This window comes from Capra hircus, chromosome 20 (genome assembly GCF_001704415.2).
Source record: "Capra hircus breed San Clemente chromosome 20, ASM170441v1, whole genome shotgun sequence".
NCBI classification, from domain to species: Eukaryota; Metazoa; Chordata; class Mammalia; order Artiodactyla; family Bovidae; genus Capra; species Capra hircus.
In genome coordinates, this window is record NC_030827.1 from 30,232,567 (window position 1) to 30,259,596 (window position 27,030).

Here is a 27,030-nt window from a genome sequence, read left to right on the forward strand (position 1 = left end):
ATATATTTTGTATTAAATTTCAGATAAAGTACTCTTATGGGTCTTTAGACTCATGGAATCATCAAAACTGGGGACAGGTGATTTGTTTTATCGCTGGGAACTTGAATAGTTAATGGCCTGTAAACCAGCAAATGTAAGCTGGATTTTATTCAATTTGCCCACCAAATGAATTAGTTCACCAAATGTGTCTACTTGTTGGGTTTTCTCCAACAAATACTCTTAGCTGATTCCCAGTTAGGTGCAGCAGGACATTCCTGGACACTTGCATCTGGAGGACAAGTCTGCAAAGCTCCTCTCACCTTTTCTTCCTGCCTTGGGCTATGGTGTATGTCTGAGACCAGATAATGTTTTCCAGTTCATGTCTCCCAAAGTGCTTAAGAAAAAAAAAAAAATGATGACATACCGACAAAAGTGAGCAAAGTCCTTTAATAGAGGAAGGACTTTGTAGGCTCATAAAAGCTGCAAAATAAGATTTTCCTTTGGTTTTTCTATATTTTTTTCTTTTTCTTTTTCTTTTTGTGCGAGTCTCCCTTTGAGAGTACTTCCCACTAGCTGGATTTCATTAGAATAGAAATCTGAAACAATATGCTTAATTCAAAGCTGTTTTCCACAGTCACAAGTTTAAAAGTAAAAAGTTTAATTGTGATATGATAAATGGTTCATAAACTCAGTTTTCACCAACGAAAATTTTGAAGACAAAATAGGTGACCAGATGGATGGATGAATCCTGACTAGATGAAGAAAGAGGCAGACAGATATAAGTTCAGAACTAAATAAGAGTTCCCCTTTGTAATTCTACATCTGAAACCAAAATGTAAATAATTGTATACACTACTTAAATTTCAATATATGTACTCAGAATTTTTTAGACTTTAAAATGTATTACTCCCTTTCCCCAAATACCTGTTTATGTGTCTCCTATTCCTTACTCTTTCTAATTGCTCTGCTCACTAATTACCCCTAAGAAAGTTTGTTAATCTACAGGAAAATTGAGAACCAAGTGATTTTGATTTATTTCAATGATATGTCTTCCTAGATTTACATTTATTATTCTCTTTAAAAATGAAACACACCAAGCTAATATGTTGTGGCCATGTGTTTTTTAACCTTTGGAAAGTAGGCAGCATGTTGCTAAGCATGTAGTAAATATTTAAAATAAACTTGCTAAATTAAACTAACTATTGCCCACAGTACACATAAATTTCAGCCATAAGAGGAAAAATGCGTGAAAGTGCACTTTGTAATGACCCAGTTCAGCTGGACAGATGAAAGTCTGGGGCATAGCATTTCACTGGCTTGATCCATCTGCCACCAGTCACTTGTGGAAAGAGGCTTCTGTTTCTTTTCAGCCAGCAAGAGGAAGCAAAGCAGGATTTAGTAGCTGCTAAGGCACCAAAGGAAAGGGCACAGCACACACCATTCATGTCAAGTCAGGGATGGAATCCCAACTGCCTTATTCTCCCATCTGGTAAGTAAACACTCTCCATGCTGATTTGTTTCAGATAATACCTTGCTTACCAGATAAGGAAAACTACATTCATTTACTAAGGAGGTTAATAACCCCATTTATAAGAGTAAAAATATATATGATCTATATTTGAACTCACAAAAGCCACCTAAACATTGAGAAAAACCGATTATTTGGCTTGCTCAAATTTCTCTTAAGCCACCTCTCGTTAATTATCTGACAGAGTCAGGCAAAGCGGGTTTTAAAGTCATATTGTTGTTCAGTCACTAAATCGTGTCTGACTCTTTGCAGCCTCATGGACTGCAGCACGCCAGGCTTCTCTGTCTCTACTATCTCCCAGAGTTAGCTCAAGTTCATGTCTATTGTATCAGTGATGATATCTAACCATCTCATCCTCTGCTGCATTCTTCTCCTTGCCTTCAACCTTTCCCAGGATCAGGGTCTTTTCCAATAAGTTAACTCTCCCCATCCGGTGGTCAAAGTACTGGAGCTTCAGCTTCAGCATCAGTCCTTCCAATGACTATTCAGGGTTGATTTCCTATAGGATTGACTGGTTTGATCTCCTTGCTGTTCAAGGGACTCTCAAAAGTCTTCTCCAGTACCACAATTCCAAAGCATCAATTCTTCAGAGCTCAGCCTTCTTCATAGTCCAATTTTCGCATCCATACATAAGTAATGGAAAAACCATAGCTTTGACTATATAGACCTTTGCTGGCAAAGTTATGTTTCTGCTTTTTAATACAATATGTTTGTCACAGCTTTACTTCCGAGGAGTATGAATCTTTCAATTTCATGGCAGCAATAACCATCTGCAGTGATACTGGAGCCCAAGAAAATAAAATCGTCACTGATTCCACTTTTCTCCCTTCTATTTGCCATACAGACATGGGATCAGATGCCATGATCGTAATTTGTTTCATACTGAGTTTCAAGTCATCTTTTTTACTCTTCTCTTTCACCCTCATTAAGAGGCTCTTTAGTTCCTCTCCAATTTCTCCCAATAGAGTGGTTATATTATCAAGACACTACTTCAATTTTCAACTTCACAACCTGTACATAGAGATAGCCAAGTTGAAAAATAAAAGGTAGTCCCCTCAGTTAACCTACAAATTATTTTATTTCTTTCCTATCAAAAAGAAAGAGGTATCTGCACTCCCATGTTATTTGAAACATTATTCACAAAACCAAAATAGAAAACACCCTAAGTGAAAGGACAAAGAAATGAAGTGTATGTAAATAATAGAATATTGTTCACTCATGAAAAAAGCAAGAAATTTGGCCTTTGGAGGTATGGGTGAACCTGGAGGACAGTAAAAAAAAAATACCAAATACAGAAAGACAAATACTATTTTATCTCACATGTATAATCTTAAAAAGTCAAACAATGGAAGCAGAAAGTATTCCAGGGCTGAAGGGTGGAATAAATGAGAAGATGTTGTTCAAAGATTATATAATTGCAGTAATAAGATGAATAAGACCTGGGATTAATATACAGCATGGTGATTGTAGTTAATAATATATTAATATGTACTCAAAATTTGCTAAGAGAGTAGGTTTGGATGTGTCTGATCAAAAGTAAAACAAAAGCAAATTTATGTGAGGTGATAGATGTGTTAATTTAATGCTGATTGTGTTTATTCACAATGTATATCAAATGATCAATTGTACATCTATATAATATTTTAATTTACAACTATTCTTCAGTAAAGCTGGGAGAAGAAAAATAAAAAAAAGAAAGAGAAATAATCAAGATTTGTCATTTGATTCAGCACTCAGTTCAATTCAGTTGCTCAGTCGTGCCCGATTCTTTGTGATCCCATGAACAGCAGCATGCCAGGCTTCCCTGTCCATCACCAGCTCTCAGAGCTTACCCAAACTCATGTCCATTGAATCGGTGATACCATCCAACCATCTCATCTTCTGTCATCCCCTTCTCTTCCTGCCCTCAATCTTTCCCACCATCTCGATCTTTTCAAATGAGTCAGCTCTTTGCATCAGGTGGCCAAAGTATTGGAGTTTCAGCTTTAGCATCAGTCCTTCCAATGAACACCCAGGACTGATCTCCTTTAGAATGGACTGGTTGGAGCTCCTTGCAGTCCAAGCGACTCTGAAGAGTCTTCTCCAACACCACAGTTCAAAAGCATCAATTCTTCGGCGCTCAGCTTTCTTTACTGATTCAGCACTACGGGCCTGCCAAAATGGGAAATATTTGTATACATCAATGGTCATCTAATTTGGAAGTATGAGGATGTAGTCACAATGTTTCTTTCTTAAAAACAACAACAACAACAACAACAAAACTCCAGAACAGTTCCTTTATTCAATATATCACAAATTATTTTTCTGATTTCAAGGGAAAAAATAGAAGCATAATTTGATATGCAAACACTGAAAGCTATGTATGCCAATCTAAATTTTTTAAAAATAGTATTGTTCCAATAAATACAATTTGGGCAGAAATATTTCATTAGTAAACAAAGTGAGTAGCCATGCTAAGGAGGGGAGGAGGGCTCACCCTCAGGCCATGCATGGGGAGGGAGGAGAGGGCTACTACTTAATGTCTGCACCACACATTTTCCAGGAGACAGTGGGTCTGATTTTCTTCCATGCTCCAGGTTTTGAATATCACGACCTTGCTTTTGAAGAAACAAGTAAGGAAAAATATGGAAATAAATATTGCAGTGTTTTGTTATTGTTGCTGTTTTTGCTTGTCTATTTTTGCTTATCACATTCATCTGTAAAGTTTGAAACTGATGTTTGTAATGAATGAGTGGAGGAAGGCACTAAAATTTTCCTTTACATGAAGTGATACAGTTTTGTGAGACACTTGCTAACAAAAAGACAATGTGTGCTTAATTATGAATAAAGAGAAAAGAAAATGTGATAGTGCTGCCATAAGCAGGTAGTGTTCAGTCACCTAGCAACAGTGGCTCTGATTATTTTCTCCTGCTATAATTTTACATGCTCAAATGGTTGTCCAGCCTAGGAGGAGGGGTTTTTATGTTCTACGTACAATAATGGGTCTTAGAATGAAAGTGGTGACTCTGATGACTGTTCAGTCTTCTCTGGGTAATTAACAACAAATTGGCAGGTAGCTCCTGGAAGAGAATTATATGAGGCACATTTCCTAGACAGAGAATTATGTGGGGATCTCACTAAATGCCTATGCTTCAGCTCCCTTTCATTTCCATCCCCATCCCCACAACCCTTATTCTGACCCTCAACAGCTCTTGCATAAACTCCTGCATATCCTCATCTCAATCTCTATTTTCTTGTGCAGTATTTGAACAGTAGAATCATATTTTTAATGAATTCTAATGAGGGTCTGTAAATGAAAAGTGATATTTTATAAATTTAATATTATGAAAATTTCAAGTTTATAACTTACACATTATCATATCAATTAATGAGAACAGTTATTGGTGACACCTATAGCCTCAATATATAATATATTTTTAGGTTTTACCTTGGTTACACAGTATCAAGAAAATTCTGAATCACAGAAATATACTGTTCAATTAAATAGACTCAAAGCTTAAAAGAATATCTAAAAGTAAAGTGCATTTCTAAGTTATCTTATAAGGTTTGTAAATTCACATAATCTCTAGGGAGTACCCAGTTTGGAGAGAGTAGACGAATAGATTCTTTGGATGGGTAAAGATTCACAATTCAGTTCAGTTCAGTTCAGTCGCTCAGTCATGTCCGACTCTTTGCAACCCCATGAATTGCAGCACGCCAGGCCTCCCTGTCCATCACCATCTCCTGGAGTTTACTCAAACTCACGTCCATCCAGTCGGTGATGCCATCCAGCCATCTCATCCTCTGTCATCCCCCTTTCCTCCTGCCCCCAAACTCTTCAAGCATCAGAGTCTTTTCCAATAAGTCAACTCTTCGCATGAGGTGGCAAAAGTACTGGAGTTTCAGTTTTAGCATCATTCCTTCCAAAGAACACCCAGGGCTGAACTCCTTTAGAATGGACTGGTTGGATCTCCTTGCAGTCCAAGGAACTCTCAAGAGTCTTCTCCAACACCACAGTTCAAAAGCATCAACTCTTTGGTGCTCAGCTTTCTTCACAGTCCAACTCTCACATCCATACATGACCACAGGAAAAACCATAGCCTTGACTAAACAGACCTTTGTTGACCAAGTAATGTCTCTGCTTTTGAATGTGCTATCTAGGTTGGTCATAATTTTTCTTCCAAGGAGTAAGTCTCCTTTAATTTCATGGCTGCAGTCACCATCTGCAGTGATTTTGGAGCCCAAAAATATAAAGTCTGACACTGTTTCCGCTGTTTCCCCATCTATTTGCCATGAAGAGATGGGACCAGATGCCATGATCTTCATTTTCTGAATGTTGAGCTTTAAGCCAACTTTTTCACTCTCCACCTTCACTGTCATCAAGGTGCTTTTTAGTTCCTCTTCACTTTCTGCCATAAGAGTGGTGTCATCTGCATATCTGAGGTTTTTGATATTTCTCCCGGCAATCTTGATTCTAGCCTGTGCTTCTTCCAGCCCAGCATTTCTCATGATGTATTCTGCATAGAAGTTAAATAAACAGGGTGACAATATACAGCCTTGTTGTACTCCTTTTCCTATTTGGAACCAGTCTGTTGTTCCATGTCCAGTTCTAACTGTTGCTTCCTGACCTGCATATAGATTTCTCAAGAGGCAGGTCAGGTGGTCTGGTATTCCCATCTCTCTCTCTCTTTTTTTTTTTTTTCAATTTATTTTTTATTTTATTTTTTTAATTTTGCTTTACAATACTGTATTGATTTTGCCATACATTGACATGAATCCACCAGAGGTGTACATGAATTCCCAATCCTGAACCCCCCTCCCACCTCCCTCCCCATAACATCTCTCTGGGTCATTCCAGTGCACCAGCCCCAAGCAATCCTGTATCATGTATCAAACCTAGACTGGCGATTCATTTCTTACATGATAGTATACATATTTCAATGCCATTCTCCCAAATCATCCCACCCTGCCCTCTCCCACAGAGTCCAAAAGTCTGTTCTGTACATCTGTGTCTCTTTTGCTATCTCACATATAGGGGTATCATTACCATCTTTCTAAATTCCATATATATGTGTTAGTATACTGTATTGGTGTTTTTCTTTCTGGCTTACTTCACTCTGTATAATCGGCTCCAGTTTCATCCACCTCATTAGAACTGATTCAAATGTATTCTTTTTAATGGCTGAGTAATACTCCATTGTGTATATGTACCATAGCTTTCTTATCCATTCATCTGCTGATGGACATCAAAATTGCTTCCATGTCCTGGCTATTATAAACAGTGCTGCGATGAACATTGGGGTACACGCGTCTCTTTCAATTCTGGTTTCCTCGGTGTATATGCCCAGCAGTGGGATTGCTGGGTCATAAGGCAGTTCTATTTCCAGTTTTTTAAGGAATCTCCACAGTGTTCTCCATAGTGGCTGTTTTAGAATTTTCCACAGTTGATTGTGATCCACACAGGCAAAGGCTTTGGCATAATCAATGAAGCAGAAATAGATGTTTTTCTGGAACTCTCTTGCTCTTTTGATGATCCAGAGGATGTTGGCAATTTGATCTCTGGTTCCCCTGCCTTTTCTAAAAACTGCTTGAACAATTGGAGATTCACGGTTCACATATTGCTGAAGCCTGGCTTGGAGAATTTTCAGCATTACTTTACTAGCATGTGAGATGAATGCAATTGTGCAGGAGTTTGAGCATTTTTTGGCATTGCCTTTCTTTGGGATTAGAATGAAAACTGACCTTTTCCAGTCCTGTGGCCTCTGTTGAGTTTTCCAAATTTGCTGGCATATTGAGTGCAGCACTTTCACAGCATCATCTTTCAGGATTGGAAATAGCTTAACTGGAGTTCCATCACCTCCGCTAGCTTTGTTCACAGTGGTGCTTTCTAAGGCCCACTTGACTTCACATTCCAAGATGTCTGGCTCTAGGTGATTGATCATACCATCGTGATTATCTTGGTCATGAAGATCTTTTTTGTACAGTTCTTCCATGTATTCTTGCCACCTCTTCTTAATATCTTCTGCTTCTGTTAGGTCCCTACCATTTCTGCCCTTTATCTAGCCCATCTTTGCATGAAATGTTCCCTTGGTATCTCTAATTTTCTTAAAGAGATCTCTAGTCTTTCCCACTCTGTTGTTTTCCTCTACTTATTTGCATTGATCACTGAGGAAGGCTTTCTTATCTCTTCTTGCTGTTCTTTGGAACTCTACATTCAGGTGCTTATATCTTTCCTTTTCTCCTTTGCTTTTCACTTCTCTTCTTTTCCCAGCTATTTGTAAGGCCTCCCCAGACAGCCATTTTGCTTTTTTGCATTTCTTTTCCATAGGTATGGTCTTGATCCCTGTCTCCTGTACAATGTCACGAACCTCAGTCCATAGTTCATCAGGCACTCTATCTATCAAATCTAGTCCCTTAAATCTATTTCTCACTTCTACTGTATAATCATAAGGGATTTGATTTAGGTCATACCTGAATGGTCGAGTGGTTTTCCCTACTTTCTTCAATTTAAGTCAATTTAAGGAGCTTATGATCTGAGCCACAGTCAGCTCCTGGTCTTGTTTTGCTGACTATATAGAGCTTCTCCATCTTTGGCTGCAAAGAATATAATCAATCTGATTTTGGTGTTGACCATCTGGTGATGTCCATGTGTAGAGTCTTCTCTTGCACAATTAGGCACTAAATAAATTTTATGTGTATATGTAAATCATGAAATCGTCAACAGTATATTTTTTAAATTTAAGATATTTTAGTATTTATCTGTCAAATATTCATTCAGTGTCTTGAAATAGTTGTTTTATTTTGTTCTAATATCAGGTTCAAATATTTCCATTTCATTTGACACTTCATCTGCAGCTATAAGCAAAGTTTTGCCATATGAAGTCAGTTCAGCTCTTTAAAGGTACTGGTAAGATATGCAAGATGATGTAACCTTGCTTAAGGAGTAATTACTCAAAGAATTACTTTATCAGAAACAAACAAACAAAAGACACTATTCTCCTGTCTCATTTGAGATACTTGAGTCAGTACCGTGCCCATAAGCATTTATCAAATTAGCACAGAAAGGGAAATTTCTGGAATTTATTGACAATATAATAACAAAAAAGTGAAAAATCAACAATTTAAGATTGTACCTAATAAATCAATAATTTATATAGAATTATCCCATACTGTTTTGAAAGACACAAGCATCTTTTGTGTGTGTGTGTGTATATATATATATATATATATATATATATAAAGATGTTTTATTAAACAGTTTGCTTTATTAAACTGTTCAGTGAATGACGAAAAGGTAAGAGACAATTTCATGCTCTGAATGTTTTATTTCAAAATGGCATTGTAACTGCAGGGGCTGTAATAATATTTAACAATTTCAGAACAGAAAATACACTATGGATTTAGGGAATTCTTATTACTAAAAGGTGAATCCCAATGAATTACTGGCATTTGCTTTCTTATCATCCAGAAATTTTCTGTAAGAATTTGTTGACACATTTTCTTCTCGAAACAGCATAGTATTGTAGTTAAGAGAAAGTACTTCAGGGAGTCAAATCCACCCTTCTCATTCCAAACCTGGTTCACTATCTGTGTGGCTTTATGTGATTGTTTAACCTAATTGTACCTCAGTTTCCTTTCCTGTAAAGTAGAGAAAATGATAGTATCCATCTGTAGAATTCTTTTAAGAATTACTTGAAATTAATCATATACAGGAACATCCTTGACATTTATAGGATCTAGAACAAGAATACAAAGGAAGGCTCAATATCATAAATCTAAATATTTAAAAGTTACTAAACATGATAATAAACTAGTAAATAAAATATGCTCTCTCTTTTTGCAAATGTACCTTCATAAGGATGTGGATGATGTGTCTGAACTTAGAGTTCTGGACTCCTTAAAGTCCTGCTCTGGCCCATGGTGGCATGAGAACGAGCCCCAAGTCTGCAGTCTGACCTCCTCCCCCTTCCATCATTGGCTCATTCCACACCCTGAGGGGCTTTTTGTGGTCGTGTGTGGTCACCTCGACTGCATGCCAAAGCTCCATTAACACCCAGTAGTAGTCACCCCTGGGCCCCTCGTCTGCACTATACTACACCAGCTCTACAGGACACCAACAGTGTAGAACCACTTCAGAAGGATGGATCCAGGTAAGATCACCAGGCAGGCTGGAATGTGCTTGCAGGCAGGGAGTTCTGGGAAGCAGGATACCTAAAGGTCAGTCTGAAAGGGAGTTGTGGGCTTCCGCTCAGCTGTGGACTCATTTGCTCTACGGAGAGGGATGCAGCCATAGAAGGAAAACAAAAAAAACAAACAAACAAAAAAAAACCCGGGACCCACAGCTGACAACCCTATTGCCCAGATCTAAAGGCAGCATAGAACATTAAAAAAAAAAAAAAAAGAGCTCTATTACATTCTTTTCTGTTTTCACTATTATGCTCTTTTCTGTTTTCAAGCTATCTACCACTAATTGTGAAATTATGTTATACCCTCTCATACTTTATTCAGTCTAATCATTCTCATCACAACCATCATCAAATGCTATTTTTAATTTTCTGCTTATAATCAGAAGTCTATTTCGGGTTTCAAAGATAATTATTTTATCTCCTACAAAAATCACTGATAAAAGTTAGACCGAAAAAAAGAAACCACTGAAAATGTCCAGTAACACTGTCTAACATAAAATAGTCAAATGTTAAAAAATAAAAAAAGAAGAACAAAAAAGAAAAGGGAGCATCTAAACTTTACCTAAATTCAAAAGAAGCTATAGTATTACATTACATCTGCTCTAGGCATTATGTATTCACTTGTTACAGTGCAACTATGATTAAAGAGGCTGAGGGCCTGCATTCAGCTGCTGTGTCTGCACCTAGCCTGGGACTAAAAACAACAATCTGACTCAAATATCTCACAGGGCTGCATGGGTCAAACACATGAATAAACATCCATAATAAAAACAAAGACAGTGCAAAATCAAAATTGATATAGAACAAGACACCTTTGATCAAATATATTTTTATAAGTACTTAAATGCTCAACAGCAGTCACAGGAGCTTTGTTCTCAGCTTAACACACGACAGATGAGTTAACCCAGCAGCACCTCTTGATACCACTTAGTCTCCAATATCCAAAATTTCTTATTACATGCATTTTTTGGTAACAAAAAACATTTCCCGTTTTACTATCAAAGTAGACAGGCCCAGGAGCACTGACTGTATTCCACGAAGCATGCATGTGCTCACATCTTGCCCTGGTACCTGTCAAGGTTCTTTGTTGTTGTTCAGCCTCTCAGTCATGTCCGACTCTTTGCAACCCCATGCCTTGCAGCACACCAGTCTTCCCTGTCCTTCACCAACTCCCGGAGCTTGCTCAAACTCATGTCCATTGAGTCAGTGATGTCATCCAAGCATCTTGTCCTCTGTCACTCCCTTCTCCTCTTACCTTCAATCTTTCCCAGCATCAGGATCTTACCTAATGAGTCAGTTTTATGCATCAGGTGCCCAAAATATTGGAGCTTCAGCTTTAACATCAGTCCTTCCAAGGAATATTGAGGACTGATTTTATTTAGGATTGACTGGTTGGATCTCCTTGAAGTCCAAGGGATTCTCAAGGGTATTTTCCAACACCACAATTCGAAAGCATCAATTCTTTGGCACTTAGCCTTCTTCATGGTCTAACTCTCACATCCATACATGACTACTGGAAAAACCATAGCTTTGACTATATGGACCTTTGTCAGCAAACTGATGTCTCTACTCTTTAATATGCTGTCTGGGTTTTTCACAGCACTGTCATGGCAAGGCAGTGGCTTAGTATGACCAGCAGAGGCCTCCCGAGAAGCCAGGCAGCACTCTGACATGTAGAGTAAGGTACAGTAGTCTTTGTGATGAGACAGTTTGGTGCTTCCATATTCAGTGATGGCTCAATCTCAGGGATTGTCCAGTTTACCCCAGGTGTTAAAATTCATGATAGAGATAGGAATATCAACCTGATCTTATTACAGCAAGATGTTTTGAACCTTTCTGCTCTTAACCTTGTTCCTAGCTTGTAGTGATGAAGGTAACTATTTATTCCACTGATTTGCATATTAATTACAGTTTTTAAATGTTGAATTATTATTTTTGATTGCATTTAGATTAATGCTTGGAGAATGTGCTTAGAATCTCCAATGAATTCTTTGGTTTCACTGAACAGTTTTAAAACCTAAGCTCTCACCTCTCCATACTGTCACCAGGCTGGCTGTAAACCAGACACCCTTGCTTAAGAATCTGGCTTGAAAATAAAGTGTAAACTACTTAAAGGAAATTGGTTTTTAATACAGAACTACTGTATCTAATTCTATATTTCTACTATCCTTTGCAATAAACTCTCTTCTCCTCTTAGCAGACCTCTTGTAATGGACTCATCTTCCCCACTCTTTGCTTAGGACATTCTGCCTTGATTATTCTCAGCATTAGTTGAATGAAAATAGGAACTCAAGTATAAGAGAAGTTTCTAACATGACTGAGGCAAAAGACATTCATGCTCTTGGAAAGGATTACTAGGTCAATACAGATAGAGACACCACTGCCTGAGATGATCTGATTTGGTCAGATTAGAGACGACAGAAAGCTAGCCTCTGTGTGATGGTGGAAGTCCTTGAACGCTTGTATTCTCCTTAGTGTTAACTGAGGGAGGAAAGGAATGAAAAACAATGCAATTTATACTGAGGGCAAGGTGGTCATTTGATTCTACTTATGAATTATTTATTAAATTTTGTTCTTCACTGCAGTTAAATTGGTGAGACTGGCAAGCGTCATTGGTTGGGGACAGTCTGTTAGTCTTACCTAGAGCATTCAACTCCGTAACTGTTCCTTAAAAAGGTTTTTTTGCCATTTTGTTCCATAATAAGCTATTCTCAAACTCTGGTAATCACCATCAACAGAACGCTGATAATTTCTATTTTGATAATTCTATGAAATGAATGTAGATGTGTTGAGAAAAACAAAACTATTACCTCTGTGCATCTATAATTCAATTGACCACATCTTACTGTTTCTGATAAAAATTTTAGTAGATCTTGTCATTTTCTTTCCTGCTGTGGGAAAAATTCATAAACATGTCCTGTTCAATCAAGAAAATCTATAGCAATTAATGAGAATATGAGTCCTCTGAGAATCTGAATTCAGCTATAATATAATGTGATAAATATCAACCCATCTCATATTATTACTGGGAGGATTCCCTAAAATAAGGCATATGTAGTGTATCTAGTGATGGTTCAGTTTTTTAGAATTATGCTTATTTTTATTCTAGCAAGTTCATTAAAACTTGCTTCAAGTCTTCAATCCTGTTTAAATTATATAGTATAAATTAATAAATACTCAAAACAAAATAACTATAATATTTAAGAGTTGATACATGAATTCCTCTTAAAAAAGAAACTATTCTTGATGAACTCCTGATTATAGGAGATAAGACCTGGGGACTCATGTGGCCCCCTTAACTTATTCATTGTTGCATTCGTTGAATGCTTACTATTAGGCATTGAAGTTATAGCAACAGTCAAAACAGATAAAGCCATTGTTCTCACAAAGTTAATGTCCTACTAGGGGAAGAGACACACACACACATGCCTAACTTCAAGGAGCAATTTGTGCCATGAAGCAAATAGGGCAATAAGACAGAAAATAACTAAATAGGTGACAGGGCTTAGGATGGGTAGGATGGTCACAAAAGGCATCTTTGAAGAGGTAACAATTGAATCAAGATCCAAATGAGGTGACATAACAGGTAAATAAATAGAGCTGGAAGTAGAGCAAAGGACAAATTCAAAGGATCTGGTTTGAGAATGGATGCAGCAAGTTGTTGAGGCACCAGGAAGGCCAGGGTGGCCAGAACTTAGGGTGTAAAGAACTTTGGATTTTATTCTAAGGGCAGCTCTTTTTCTCTTAACAATATAGGAGTGACTCCTATATGGTTATTTTGAATGAGATAACAAAATGATGTATTTGAATGAATCCGTGGAATATTCATCGGAAGGACTGATGCTGAAGCTGAAGCTCCAATAATTTGACCACCTGATGAGAACTGACTCATTGGAAAAGACCCAGATGCCAGATTAAAGGTGGAGAAGAAGGGGACAACAGAGGATGAGATGGTTGGATGGCATCACTGACTCAATGGACATGAGTTTGAGCAAGCTCTGGGAGTTGGTGATGGACAGAGAAGCCTGGCATGCTGCAGTCCAGGGGGTCACAAAGAGTTGGACATGACTGAGCGACTGAACTGACTGATGTGCTATTAATTTTAAATAATTTATTTAAATTGAATTAAATTAAACAATACTGCAATATTAAAATGAAAGAATAGTCATTCCCACTAACCCAGTATCTCTTCCTGAAAGAAACTGATATTATCATTTGGTGTATTCTTCTAGTTCAAAATATAGTTATCTACCTCCAAAAATAGAAACATATCATAGACATCATTTTGCATCCTGATTTTTTTACTTCATAATATCTCTTAGATATTTTTCCTCTCAAGGATGTGCTTGTTTTCATTATTTTTAAATGACTGCTGTATGGATGTTTAAATCATTTAAATCACATTGTGTGCATTATCTTAGTCAATTTAATTGGGTTGTAATATAGGAAGCTTTATTTTTAATAAAGCTGTTTGTGTGTGCATTTTCAGTTGTGTCTGACTCTTTGTGACCCCATGGACTGAGCCCACCAGGCTCCTCTGTCCATCTGATTCTCCAAGTAAGAATACCGGAATGGGTTGCCATTTGTTCCTCCAGGGGATTTTCCTGACCCAGGGATGGAACCCACGTCTCCTGCATCTCCTGCATTGGCAGGCAGATTATTTACCACTGAACCACTTGAGAAGCCCATTACAAACAATACTGTTATTTAAATCTTGGGATGTATATATAAATTAATGAATTTATTCCAAAGCACACTTCTACAGGGACTGAAGGACTGATGGAAATTCCTATCAAGAAAGATGGCTAAAGGGATCAGGGTGGTCTTATACTAAATGTCGAGTCATTATTCTTGCAGCAGTGTAAATGCTTTGCCCTCTTAATCTTCCCCATCCCAGTATTCCAAAAAGTTCTCTACATTCATGAGTGTTTCATTTGCACGGGCTACATTTTTGTTTTATGGATAAAGAATAGCTCAGAGCATAAATTTAAAATGATATGGTGGATATAAAAGACAGGAAACATAGAAATTTAGACAGAGACTGGACGAAGAGTAACCATTAATAACTTAAGCTACCTGGATTTTACTGACATTTGAAAAGTGTTTCCTCCTTCCACAAGGTGGGTGTCAAGATTCAAGGCAATCTTATCTAGATCTCATGGAAGACAAGGTGGCCCCAGCTGACATCTGGGTTACATATTTAATGCCCAAACATCCAAGGAGGAGGGAATCAATCAAACTAACTCTTTTGATTTCTCGTAAACAAAATAACAAACTGATGGACTGATTGCTTCACTTGTTTTGGATTTATATATACACAACTACATAGCAGTGATGAAAAATAAAACATCATCTTCAAACTCAGAACAATAGACAAGACTGTATTCTATTGTTCATAGCAATCAATGTTATAAAGAATAATGTATCTACTAAAGGTATTCTTCACAGTTTGCAAGGTACCAAAAAGAACATTAATTATAGGCAAATAATCATCACTTATCCAGAACACAAATAGCTTCATTCATAATTGTGGCCTCTTTGCTTTTCTTCCTTCAGTCTATAGTGTGGTACTTAATTGTTTGTTCTTATCTCCACAATAGAGTAAGCTGACAAAGAGGAATAGAAACCCATATCAACATTTTCATCTGCCCAACTAAATGTTTAAGGGCAATACCAATATTTCTATTACATAAATTAAGGATTTCCATGTGTTTTAGTCAGGTTTTAATTTAATTTAGTCTGATTTAACTTCTTATAAACAAATGTTGTTTCAGCCATCAAAAATGAGCCAATTATTAAATTTTCCCTATATAAATTAGAAAGATATTCAATAGCATCTGCTTGTCTCTGCTTATAAAAATCTTTACACATTCACTGTGGAAAATATAAATATATACAACAATACCTTGATATTTTCTGCTTATTTGTAGTGTCTATATTTCTGTACTATTTTGAAAAATACACTCTGAATGAGTCACATGCATATTAAGCTAAAATGTGGATTACCAAATTGCTATAAAATATACTCCTGTAAATGCCATCTGATAATTATAAATATAGAATTATATAACTATACTCCCATCCAAAATCAGAAAAAAAAAGACTAATCTTCCTTTCAGCCTTTTCTAATTCCTATATCTTCAATTATCATCTATTCAAAACATATATCTGATATAGATTCCTCTTCTGGATTGTAGATCTACCTATCCAACTGTCTGCTAGAAATATCTGTTTAGATTTCTCAAGTACACCTCAAAGTCAACAAGTTGAAACCACCATAAGAAAGCTATTTCACCTGAAAACATTTCTTTCCTTCAATATTTCTCATTGTCGTTAAGGGTGATACCATCTATGTATCCAATTGATCAAGCCAGTTATCTTCTTTCCATTTCTTTCACTCTTTATATCCAATCACTAAGTCTTATTTAATTTGCCTCCTAAATATTCTTTTGTTTCATTACACTTTTTTCCATCCTCACTGCTTCTACCCTAAGCTCACTACTTCATTCACCTGGGTGACACAGTCCATGTGAATGGGCTACTGAAGTTATAGCGTAGGCAACATTTTGAGTCCTTCTAGCCTCAGCTTGTATCATCTTCCTCTCAAATTCTACTCGCTAGTATATTAAACATCTTTTAGCTCCTTAATATTTCATATTCTCTTATCTTGGAGTTACCAGACTATCTGTACTCTGCCTAGTGTACATAGCACAGATAAAGAATATATGTAGCATATATATACATTACAGCATAAATTATTACACATGCTATATATACACGAACACACACACACAGATATATATGTGTGTGTTTATATATATATATATATGTATATATGCCATGAAAGTAAAAGTGTTAGTTGCTCAGTTGTGTCCAACTTCTTGTAACCCCATGGACTGTAGCCCACCAGTCTCCTCTGTCCATGGAATTCTCCAGGCAAGAATACTGGAGTGGATAGCCATTCCCTTCTCCAAAGGATGTTCCCAACCCAGAGATCGAACCTGGGTCTCTGGCACTGCAGGCAGATTCTTTACCGTATGAGCCACCAGGGAATACACATCGTTTTCTCTGAGATATTACTTATTATCATCACCTCTCTTATCACCATCATGGCTGAGTTGAGTTTTCCACTGATATAATCCCAAAACATCTGTTACTTTCTAATCAGAAAATGTATTACTTTTATTATTACTCATTTGCCTGATTATGCCCTCCAGTTGCATCAAAGATGTGTATTTTTTTTATTACTATGGCTCTACCAATATCTAGCACTACCAATATTCCAACTACCAGAGTAGGCAGAAGAAATATTTACCAAGGGCAATAATTAATGAATCAATAAGTATATGCTAATGTTTCAGGAAAAAATATGATAATGCAAGGGTCATGACTATTCAAATCAAGAATTGTGATTAAGTAGGAGATATTTGTAAGTGCCAAAGAATTGATGCTTTTGAACTGTGATGGTGGAGAAGACTCTTGAGAGTCCCTTGGACTGTAAGGAGATCCAACCAGTCCATTCTAAAGGAGATCAGCCCTGGGATTTCTTTGGAGGGAATGATGCTGAAGCAGTACTTTGGCCACCTCATGCGAAGAGTTGACTCATTGGAAAAGACTCTGATGCTGGGAGGGATTGGGGCAGGAGGAGAAGGGGACAACAGAGGATGAGATGGCATCCCTGACTCGATGGATGTGAGTCTGAGTGAACTCCAGGAGTTGGTAATGGACAGGGAGGCCTGGCGTGCTGCGATTCATGGGGTCTCAAAGAGTCAGACACAACTGAGTGACTGAACTGAACTGAACTGAGGAGATATTTGTAGATAGAGTTAATGTCATTATTATTGTTCCACCTGTAAGGTAAAATGTAGTGCTTATTCTTTATTTCCAAAAGCTGAATTATTAACACTGCTTCTGTAAGTAGAAAGGCTTAAGGAAAGACTGGGATCCATGATCTATGGTGTGTGTTATGGCCATTTTGGACCTGATAGCTCAACTTTAACTGAACACAGCCTGACAACTCCCAAAGCTAAAATCTTAAGTTGCCAGAAAATTGTTTTCCAAAAGAATAATTATTACTGCAGCAAAATCATATAAATAAAAAATGGAAAGCTATGACAGGATATCTAATCTCTCCTGTGAGAATACTCTCAGATGTTGGCCTCAATGATCTTCAGGGTGAGTTTTAAGTACAACCAGTAATGTAAATCCTGCCTTTACCCTTGGGAGGCTGTTGTGCAAACCAAAAGTTTTTATTGCTTCTACTTGGATGAATATTTTATAATTTGTCTTTTTCTTGGTGTGTTCATTTTAGTCTAGCTCTCTGGTGCCTCTATCTTTTTAGGTTTCATAAATAAAAATAAGTGGTGAGACAATCTTAGAGCAGTAGTTTTCATTCAACTAAGAAACCAGTTGCAAGCAGCAAAAGCACCCTTTCCATTTAAAGGTATACCTAATGTGACAATATTTTTTTTCCTATTCTAGGTTTAGTATGTTTTTATTTCATTCTATTGATGTTTAAAAGTTGAAAGGGGTGAATAAGTCAGAATTTATCACTCCAATAGGTTAAACCTTATAAAGAACAGAAATGGTATGAACCTAACAGAAGCAGAAGATATTAGGAAGAGGTGACAAGAATACAGAATACACAGAAGAACTGTATAAAAGAGATCTTCATGACCCAGATAACCACAATGATGTGATCACTCACCTGGAGGCAGGCATCCTGGAATGCGAAGTCAAGCGGGCCTTAGGAAGCATCGCTATGAACAAAGCTAGTAAAGGTGATGGAATTTCAGTTGAGCTGTTTCAAATCCTAAAAGACGATGCTGTGAAAGTGCTACACTCATTATGCCAGCAAATTTGGAAAACTCAGCAGTGGTCAAAGCACTGGAAAAGGTCAGTTTTCATTCCAATCCCAAAGAAAGGCAATGCCAAAGAATGCTCAAACTACCACACAATTGTATTCATCTCACACCCTAGCAAAGTAACGCTTAAAATTCTCCAAGCCAGGCTTCTGCAGTACATGAAGCATGAACTTCCAGATGTTCAAGCTGGATTTAGAAAAGGCAGCGGAACCAGAGACCAAATTGACAACATCTGTTGGATCATCAAAAAAGCAAGAGAGTTCCAGAAACACATCTACCTCTGCTTTATTGACTATGCCAAAGCCTTTGACTGTGTGGATCACAACAAACTCTGGAAAATTCTTAAAGAGAAGGGAATACCAGACTACCTGACCTGCCTCCTGAGAAATCTTTATGCAGGTCAAGAAGCAACACTTAGAACTGTACATGGAACAACAGAATGGTTACAAATCAGGAAAGAAGTATGTCAAGGCTGTATATTGTCACCCTGCTTATTTAACTTATAAGCAGAGGACATCATGCAAAATGCAGGGCTAGATGAAGCACAAGCTGGAATCAAGATTGCAAGGAGAAATATTAATAACCTCACATATGCAGACAACACCACCCTTATGGCAGAAAGTGGAGAACTAAGCAGCCTCTTGATGAAAGTGAAAGAGGAGAGTGAAAAAGTTGGCTTAAAACTTGATATTCATGCATTGAACCCGGACTGGTGATCTATTTCATATATGGTAACATACATGTTTCAATGCTATTCTCTCAAATCATCCCACTGTCACCTTCTCCCACAGAATCCAAAAGTCTGTTCTTTACATCTGTGTCTCTTTTGCTGTCTCACATATAGGATCATCATTACAATCTTTCTCAGTTCCACATATATGTGTTATTATACTATACTGTTGTTTTTCTTTCTGACTTGCCTCACTCTGTAAAATAGGCTCCAGTTTCCTCCACCTCATTAGAACTGATTCAAATGCACTCTTTTTAATAGCTGAATACTATTCCATTGTGTATATGTACCACAGCTTTCTTATCCATTCATCTACTAATGGACATCTAGGTTGCTTCCATGTCATGGCTATTGTAAACAGTGCTGTGATCAACATTGGGGTACATGTGTCCCTTTCAATTCTGGTTTCCTTGGTGTGTATGCCCAGCAGTTGGATTGCTGGGTCATATGGGGCACTTAGGGCCAGTGCACTGGGAAATCCTGAAGGATGGGATGGGGAGAGAGGTGGGAGGGGGGTTCAGGATGGGGGACACATGTACACCCATGGCTGATTCATGTGAATGGTATGACAAAAACCACTACAATATTATAAAGTAATTAGCCTTCAATTAAAATAAATTAATTAATTTACCAAAAAAAAAAACCCACCTCATATTCAGAAAACAAAGATCATGGCATACGGTCCCATCACTTCATGACAAATAGATGGGGAAACAATGGAAACAGTGACAGAGTTTATTTTTTGGCTCCAAAATCACTTCAGATGGTGGCTACAGCCAAGAAATTAAAAGACACTTGCTCTTTGAAAGAAAAACTATGACCAACCTAGACAACATATTAAAAAGCAGAGACATTACTCTGCAGGCAAAGGTCCATCTGGTCAAAGCTATGGTTTTTCCAATAGTCATATATAGATGTGAGAGTTGAACTATAAAGAAAGCTGAACACTGAAGAATTGATGCTTTTAAACTATGGTGTTGGAGAAGACTCTTGAGAGTCTCCTGGACTGCAAGGAGACCCAACCAGTCAATTCTAAAGAAAATCAGTCTTGAATATTCTTTAGAAAGACTGATGCTGAAGCTGAAACTCCAATACTTTGGCCACCTGATGTGAAGAATTGACTCATTTGAAAAGACCCTGATGCTGGGAACGATTGAAGGTGGGAGGAGAAGGGGATGACAGAGGATGAGATGGTTGGACGGCATCTCTGACTCAGTGGACATGAGTTTGAGCAAGCTCTGGGACTTGGTAATGGACTGGGAAGCCTGGCGTGCTGCAGTCCATGGGGCTGCAAATATTTGGACACAACTGAGCGACTGAACTGAACTGAACTGAAACTTCAAGAGACTCTTTAGGTTCATTTGCTGTAATGAAAAGAATTTTAATGAAATATTGTTTAATTAAACAACGTTTCTGCTGGATCTGGAAAATCTGGGGATTATATAGAATGCTATGAACCTTATTTTTGCCTATTTGCTCAACATTTTAATCTTATTTTCCTTGAGAATCTTGCCGGTATCTTCTCAATACATTATCCTTACATCTAATTAAATCAATTTTTAGTTCAATGGATAAGGCAATACTGGCTTTTTCATCTGCAACATTTTCCAAACATTAGTCTTCTGTGTACCAACTACCTGAATATGTGCACATTTTATACTACTTTATTTCTTCTTGAGATAATGGTACTTGTTTGCATTCAAACATATTTAAGTAGTATTTACGTCATTTAATCAATTTATCCCCTAATATATGCAAATGAATGCATTTTAAAACATTATTGCATAACTTCTAAAATAATCTTGTAGCCCACAATTTGGAAAAGCTGTTCTATGGTATTTCATGATAAATCTTGGGGAGAGGCAGGTTCTGAGATGGATATGTTCCTCATCAACCATTGCCACCAGATCACCATCTTCACAGATGTCAAGGACCGAAAGTGCAGTGGTTGTATGAGAACAATCAACTTCATGACAGAGCAAGACGATGAGTAAGTGTGACTTCACCAGCCAGATAGTATAGCCTCAGGCCTCAGCCACTGTGGGGCTAGACTTCTTGGCAGATGAGACATTTGAGGCTCTGTGCTTTGAGCCCTTCTCCAGTGCACCTGAGCTGCCCTATGTGAGGAAGCAATAGAACTGAGGAAGCAAAGCCAATGAACAGCCATGTAGGAAGATCGTCTCCCCAGTCCTTCCCTGCCTCACCTGTGCCACACTAATCCCCTCTAATAAAAGAGATTTGGGTTTAAAAACATCTATAGATAATTGCCTTCTTCTTTCATAAAAGACATAAAAGACTTTCATAAAAGACATAAATGAGTTATTTTCTGATAGTCTCCTGGAAATTAAAAGTCTGCATTGTGTATGCTGTTCTGTTATTACTATAAAATTAATTTAACTTAAACAAATGTAGAGAAATCATAAGCATTATTTATAAAAATTAAAAGATTAGTTTTATTTCTTTTTTTTTCTTTTTTTTTCTTTTTTTAATTTTAAAATCTTTAATTCTCACATGCGTTCCCAAACATGAACCCCCCTCCCACCTCCCTCCCCATAACATCTCTCTGGGTCATCCCCATGCACCAGCCCCAAGCATGCTGTATCCTGCGTCAGACATAGACTGGCAATTCGATTCTTACATGATAGTATACATGTTAGAATGCCATTCTCCCAAATCATCCCACCCTCTCCCTCTCCCTCTGAGTCCAAAAGTCCGTTATACACATCTGTGTCTTTTTTGCTGTCTTGCATACAGGGTCGTCATTGACATCTTTCTAAATTCCATATATATGTGTTAGTATACTGTATTGGTGTTTTTCTTTCTGGCTTACTTCACTCTGTATAATAGGCTCCAGTTTCATCCATCTCATCAGAACTGATTCAAATGAATTCTTTTTAATGGCTGAGTAATACTCCATTGTGTATATGTACCACAGCTTTCTTATCCATTCATCTGCTGATGGACATCTAGCCTGTTTCCATGTCCTGGCTATTATAAACAGTGCTGCGATGAACATTGGGGTACATGTGTCTCTTTCAATTCTGGTTTCCTCGGTGTGTATGCCCAGCCGTGGGATTGCTGGGTCATAAGGTAGTTCTATTTGCAATTTTTTAAGGAATCTCCACAGTGTTCTCCATAGTGGCTGTACTAGTTTGCATTCCCACCAACAGTGTAGGAGGGTTCCCTTTTCTCCACACCCTCTCCAGCATTTATTGCTTGCAGATTTTTGGATCGCAGCCATTCTGACTGGTGTGAAGTGGTACCTCATTGTGGTTTTGATTTGCATTTCTCTAATAATGAGTGATGTTGAGCATCTTTTCATGTGTTTGTTAGCCATCCGTATGTCTTCTTTGGAGAAATGTCTATTTAGTTCTTTGGCCCATTTTTTGATTGGGTCGTTTATTTTTCTGGAATTGAGCTGCATAAGTTGCTTGTATATTTTTGAGATTAGTTGTTTGTCAGTTGCTTCATTTGCTATTATTTTCTCCCATTCAGAAGGCTGTCTTAGAGGTACTATTGAACTTACTTTAATAAGAAATAAAATGTATCATTAATAATGTCTAAAATATTTAAAATATTCTGTTTTATTGGCACTAATTATTCCCTGAATATTATGCACTAATACTTTTTTACATAACATTTACAAAATTCAACTGAAGTCAAACATAAATTCTAAATTAGATATTGACTGGTATGAACTCATATTTTGATCTATTTTCTTTGGGTTCTACATCTGGTACCTCTGAAAACACTTCTACTTGAATATTATTGAGGAAAACTAGTCTTTAACGGAGAAGGCAATGGCACCCCATTCCAGTACTCTTGCCTGGAAAATCCCATGGACAGAGGAACCTGGTAGGCTACAGTCCATGAGGTCGCTAAGAGTCAGACACGACTGAGCGACTTCACTTTCACTTTTCACTTTCATGCATTGGAGAAGGAAATGGCAACCCACTCCAGTGTTGTTGCCTGGAGAATCCCAGGGACAGAGGAGCCTGGTAGGAGGCCATCTATGGAGTCGCACAGAGTCGGACACGACTGAAGCGACCGAGCAGCAGCAACAGCAGTCTTTAACAACCAATAAATAGAGATTTACAAAACTTCACCATTACAAAAACCTGCTGCATTTATCCCCCAACTGGATTCACTGTCATCTATTATTTTTGTTTATGATCTTTTAGCCAGTTCTCAATCCATGTGACTCTGTTCTCATCCAAAACAATTATAATTCATTTGCAACTTAAAGTTCATGATCCACTGTTTCAAATGCTTCACTGAAGCCCAAATACATGACGTCGACTCCATCCTCTTCTCCAGTTAGTTTTGTAACTCTCTCAAACAGGTCTATCATCATGGTCAGGCATGATTTGTTCATTATAGACCATGATGTGTAAGGTTCAAAATTCCCTTGTCTTCTAACTGTTTACAGATTGCCTTTCAAAAGTTTCTTCATTTCTTCACTCTATATTGAATTATTGCTTGGTTGTGTAAACCTTTGCTTTATTTGGGCATGTTTGTAAAGAAGAAAAACTGAAGGAGAGTAACTTGCATCTGAGCAACTGAACTGAACTGAACTGAACTTGTAGAATCATTTTAATTGATCTTTGCAAATTATATAGCCCTTAAACAAAGAGCTTTGGGATCTTGATCTTTTTTTATATTTCCTTAATTTTACACAAAATCTTTTTCATGAGAATTACTAAGGAGTTCAGCATTATTAATTTGTGGGTATTTACATTTTCAAAGGACTATGAAACTAGGCTAGTTAGAGAAGTGTTTTGGTTCAGAGGGTTCATATAATAAAGCAATAGATTTCATCATGACTCAAATAAAAAATGAGCTAATTGTAGGGTAGAGTGGAGTAAGTTAAAGAGGATCTAAGAATGTCTACTTGAAAGATAAAAGTAATTTGTAACATTTATGTATAATATATAATTATCTGAATTTGTATAAATATTTGAATGACTGTAATATAAAACTAGCTGTAAAAATAAAAAATTTATAACCTCTAAGATTTCCTTAGTGTACCAACAGCCCACTCACGACAATCATTAGTAAAATTTGCAATAAGCAGTAGTTTTAATGGTATCAATTACCAATTGTATTGGCTCCAGTTTCTGTTATAGTTAAAATGGTTCATTATATATGAATAATTCTAAAGTGTAGAAAAGTTTATACCTTTAATGGTCTGTTGATATTTGCTGATTGTATATCAAATACTTGTTGACATTTACTGATGGTTGACAATCAGAAAATCTGTTGACATTTGCTGACTATATAGCAAATGTCTTTCTCTTAAAAAATATCACTGCTTTCAAACTTCAAAACTACTTTTCAACTTCAGAATTATTTCTTTATATTTCAATTTTTATTTTTTAAATTATGAAAGTATGATAACACATTTACAGAGGAGACTCGGAAAATATAGAACAAGGATACATATAGTTCCGCTATATATTACAATTATTTTTTAAAGTAGATAAATTAAGATTTTTAGTTGGAATTTCAATATCAAATATTAATAGAATGAATATGCAAATAAGTAGAATATGGATACATTCTGTATATTCGGTATATGAATATACAGAGAAGTAGAAGTAGGATATGGTAGGCCTGAAAACACTATGAACCAATTCAAAATAACTAAGATTTATACACTTTTCACACAACAGGAGAATACAAATTCTATTCACATTCCCATAGATTGTAAACTAGGAGATGCTGGAACATATCCAGGGACATAAAACAAGGTGCAAAAATTAATGGTTTAAGATTACTGAATTTATACAATCTGTTCTCTTATCACATATTTTCAAGTGCAATGTGACATTTACCAAGAGAGATCTTCGACTTAGATATTAAAAGCCTCAGTAAAGTTAGACTGAGAAAGGCACAGAGGGTGATTGGAGAGAAGAAGACATTTAAATGAGAAATTAACATCAAAATTAACATCAAAAAATTCTCAAAAATAAGAAATTAATATTAAAGATATTTTACTCAAAATCCCATGTATTTCAAAATTAAATGTCTACTTTTAAATGATAGGTGTATCCAAGAAGCTATAACAAGGAAAAAAATAGAAAATATTTGTAATAGAATAAAAATGAAAAGAGAATTTACCAGAACTTTTTGTAGGCAGCTGAAGCTGTTCAATGCAATTAAATACAATGTGGAGTCTTGAGTAAGGTATGGAAACAAATAATGGACACTAGTATAAAGTTTTGTGAAATTTGAACACAATCTGCACTTTAGGTAATAATACTGTGTCACATGTTAAATTCCTGTGTTTTGTTTCAAAGCATAGTATTTCTTTATAGTCTCAGAATTGGATTAAAAGTTTAATTCACAAAGATAATTAATTTTCTAGACTTTTGGTAATACTAGATGTCAAAATACATAGAACTGTATCAAAGTTTTGTGCAAATATAAATTAGAAATCTAGCATTCTATTCATACTAAGTCAAACAAGTGTAATCCAAGTGTCATGAATTTTTTTAACTAGACAAAAATTCATAAATTTTCTTATATATATATTATATTATACATATTTTAGGACTTCCCAGATGGTGCTAGTAGTAAAGAACCTGCTTTGCAATGTAGGTAGATATAAGAGACATGGGTTTGATCCCTGGGTTAGGAAGATACCCTGGAGAAGGAAATGGCAACCCACTCCAGTGTTCTTGACTAGAGAATCCTATGGACAGAGGAGCCTGGCCAGCTACAGTCCATGGGCATGCAAAGAGTTGGACATGATTGAAGCGACTTACCACATACATACTATACATACAAAAGCTTTTCTACTATGCTTGATAAAGGCTTGAAACAATAACAGGAAAAAAGAGACAGAGAAATTGAAAAACATAAACTAAAAGAAATGTGAGCACTGAATATGAAATAGAAAAAGTGAAATAAACTAGATAAAATAAATGATCATCATATAGTCCAGTTGTTTTTAAACATTGCTCCTCATTAGAAACACATCTGGAGTTTTCGAGAAGAACAGCAATACCTGGGCATTTGCATTTTTCAAAAAGAATCTAAGATAATTCTGTTATGCATCTGGATTTTAAAAAGTGATTATATATTTTTTTATTAATGGTAGTTTTAGTGATATAGAATTCTATTATTTTCTATTGACCAATAATGATACAATCTTATCAAGTGAATAATAGTTACATAATCACAATACTAAAAGAAGTTTATCAATTTTCAAAATCAATAGCCAGACAGAAAATAAAAGATCATTATAATTTCAACCTAACAATATAAAATAATTATATATAATTTGAGGGGTTAAATAGAGTGATGTGGTAAGTGGAAGTGCATACATGCGCTTGTTCTCTACTGCCCAGACAGTCTACATCTTTTGGTTGGTGCATTTAATTCATTTATAGTTAAGGTATGCATGTTCCTATTACCATTTTCAGAAAATGAAGATCATGGCATCTGGTCCCATCACTTCATGGGAAATAGATGGGGAAACAGTGGAAACAGTGTCAGACTTTATTTTTCTGGGCTCCAAAATCACTGCAGATGGTGACTGCAGCCATGAAATTAAAAGATGCTTACTCCTTGGAAGAAAAGTTATGACTGACCTGGATAGCATATTCAGAAGCAGAGACATTACTTTGCCAACAAAGGGCTGTCTAGTCAAGGCTATGGTTTTTCCAGTGGTCATGTATGGATATGAGAGTTGGACTGTGAAGAAAGCTGAGCACCAAAGAACTGTGGTGTTGGAGAAGACTCTTGAGAGTCCCTTGGACT